We start from the raw sequence: 3,569 nt of genomic DNA on the forward strand, positions 1-3,569 counted from the left end.
TTTGAAGATTAGTGTTGACGTTTCATTTTTATACACTTGTTTTAATTTAAACTTCAGCATTCATGTTGGAAGAGAAAATATTATCTTGTACTGAAATAGTAATGCAGAATCATCTGCATCAAATACTCTTTAACCTGGGCTCATTTTAACATATCCTGGAGGGAAAAACATCCTATAAAAGGTTTACTCTGACTAGCTGTAATTTTCAGTGAATGGTTAAACTCAAAATGTACATTCCACAATGGAATAGTTACACCAACTTTCTGAACACTATTCTTTTTTATAAGTTCAGGATAATGCTATACAAGAAATAACCCCTTTGCATATCTCTCACATGTAGTTAAGAAAAAACAATTCAGTCTCCAGATTAACTTCTTTGTTAGCCTTCCAGCAGTAACTCACATTTTAATATGAAATGATACCAATTGCTGAGTTGCATATCATACATAAACATCTCAGGTCTCAATTTTAATCCTTGTCTTTCCATATCTATATCTTGTGGTTCTCCCATGTTGAATATAGCTTAGTAAACTTTTAGATATAGACCCATCAACTGTGTTAATTGCCATGAACACCTGTGTTAAAATTAAATGTACTTCCAGTTGGTCTTTACAAGACATTTTTAATCTAACTTTCTCACAAATTCCTTAATTTGAAATATGTATCCTGTTTTCCCTTTTTCCTTGCCCCCCCTCTTGAGTATTATATGTACCAGACAGGAAGAAGATCCTTGGTTGTTGAACAAAGTGTGTTGACTTTTAAAAAAATAAATTACAACAAAATACAATAAGTAACTTTTGGAACAATACAGTACTGATAGAATTAGTAAGTTAGTGAGATCTACTAATTTAAATTGTGTAAAGAACATATGTCACTAAACTGGGAGGATTCTGATATTTAGAGAAATGTTTCCTTTAAGGTACTGCAAGGCTGTTAATGGAAATAAAGTGGCAGTTTTAAGACTGTAGTAGAGGGAAAAGAAGGAGATAAGGTACAGTTGATGGGCTGGTAAAAGGAAGTAGCCAAGAGAGCTCCGAGTAGCATCACTGTGATTAATGAAGTGGTAAGGCACTATGATATATTATCCAGTGAGGCTAGCTCAGCTAGCAAAAGTAAATAAAAAATCAAATATCTAGGAATCACAGATAGTCATATAAGCACTCCAAAATTAGAGTAGCTTAATTACAATGAGGGATATTGTTACTCATTAACAGACAATTGGTTGGTTAACAAGGCAAGTCCAGGAGAGTCAGCCAAGATCTATAACAGGGAGAGGAGCTGTAGTTAATTGACAGTGATTTCCTGTCATGTCAGAACTGACAAATCTTAAAATATTGATTCAAAAGCAAGAATTTATTGTATTTGGTGCACTGTTTGGATGGCAAAATAGTTTTTGGCTCTTGACCCTTTAAAGGGAGGATGGAGGGCTCTGCAGAGCATGGAAATTACTGGACAGAGTAACTCATGGGCTACTAGTTTGATCTGAAGATCTGGGTTAGGCATCTACAGGATAGCTGCTATGATCTGCATATGCAAGCTGATAATTTCAGGAGTGGCAGAAATGAGGCTTAACTGAGACTTGAATGTCGGCATACTGTTGACATTAGAACTGAGGGTGAATAACTGGGAGCGTAGTAACTAACCAAACTTATTTTTGCCTTGCTCCCTTCCCCCAGTAACTCACCTTCTTCCATAATTTAGATGAAAGCCTCTTAGACTTTTTCCTTCCCCCATTTCCCTCTGCAGAGGATATGGCTCAAGTACTCTAGGATTCTGAGTACCTAATTGGGTAAGGGCCTGATTTTTTCCACAGGCGGAACACTAAAACTATACTATAAAAGGAGAGTTGTCTGGTGTCAAGTTTTCAAGCAGGACACTTAGTCAAAAAGGGTCCATACCTAATGGAAACTGCAGGGGCAGCACTTGCAAACAAAGCAGCATGCAGAGCCACTTCACTGCCCCTCTGTGTAAGAGCCAGAGGGGGACGTGTCACTGCTTCCAGGAGCTGCTTGAGTACATCCCCTGGTCATCTAAGAAGTGGATTGTGCCCACAAAAGCTCATGATACCATCTACATCAGTGTTTCTCAACCAGTGGTATGAGTATCATTAGGGGTTCTGGAGAGAAGGCTGAAGGGTACTTCAACACAACTGAAATTTGGAGAAAACTAAATTTGTGTTAAGTTTTACAGCACTTTATTTTTGTACTTTTTATACCCAAACATTTCATCACCTGCCCAGCTACGATTAAGTTGTTTAAACAAATGTGTTGCAATGATAGAAAAATAGTGTCTGAAAACTAGGGGTACTTCTAATTTTATTTTTAAAGGGGGTACCTATAATTTTTTTTAAAAAGGAGTACTTTCCAAAAAAAAAAGTTGAAAAACACCGATCTCCATGTTTTGATTCTTTAAAGTGCTACCAGACTATTTGTTTGTTTATCCTGTACAGACTAACTCAGCTACCTCCTGAAGCATCTAAATATTCTTAAAGTATCTAATAAAGATACTTAAAGAATTACACACATGGGTGCTTAGACACATTAGTTGGCTCAACTGAGGTAGACCTATATTAGCAATGAACCTTTCACAGACCTTTCCGCAACTAACAGGGCTACCTACAGAAATGTTCTTTTTTCAAAACTACTTTAACCCTTTCTGTCCACTAGAGTATGGCTGTCTACATTGATGTGCTCTTGCGCAAAAGCATTTGCTTCTGCGCCAAAGCTTGCTGCCTGTCTACTCTGGCTGCAAATTCTTGTGCAAGAACACTGATGTTCTAATGTGTGAAATCAGTGCTTCTTGCACAAGAACTATGATGCTCCTGCTCAGGAATAAGCCCTCTTGCAGAAGAGGCCAGTGTAGACAGGCACCATGAATTTCTTGCACAAGAAAGCCCTATGGTTAAAATGGCCATCAGAGCTTTCTTGCACAAGAGAGCGTCTACACTGGCATGAATGCTCTTGCGCAAAAGCACATCTCTTACACAAAGGCACATGCCAGTGTAGACGCTCTCTTCTGGAAGAGATTTTGCACAAGAACTGTTCCACAAAAGAGTTATTGTGCAAAATCATGTCATACCAGTGTAGACGTAGCCTATCAATATATGAGGTACTGACATGCAAAAGCAGGCAGCTGTACCAAGCGTTATCAAAGGAGCTCACAGCGCAGCAGGTCATTCCCCGCAGGAGAGGGTGCTGGAAGTTTTTATAGTGGAGATGCGGACGGCGAAAAGCCCGTATTTAGTTGTTATTGGTACCTCAAGCCAGGAGGGGCTGCCTGGCGTCCCTCGCTCCATCACTGTGCCCCAGGAGAGGAGGGCGGTGCCGAAGACGCTGCCATTCCCGCCCTCTCCCATATTGCCGAATGCAGCGAGTGCCGCGGGCCGGGCGAGGATAACAAAACCCGGGCGGGTTCACACGGGACCATCCTTTTCTCCGGGGGGGGCGGAAAGCGCGCCGGCGGGTCCGGCACGAGACAGGACAACAGGCGGCGGGAAGCCCCTGCTCGCTCTGGCTACGGAACGGCGGAATCAAATGCCCCGCTAGAGCCGACGGCCCCCTTCTGCCCCC

Source organism: Pelodiscus sinensis, chromosome 1, assembly GCF_049634645.1.
Source record: "Pelodiscus sinensis isolate JC-2024 chromosome 1, ASM4963464v1, whole genome shotgun sequence".
Classification (NCBI taxonomy): Eukaryota; Metazoa; Chordata; order Testudines; family Trionychidae; genus Pelodiscus; species Pelodiscus sinensis.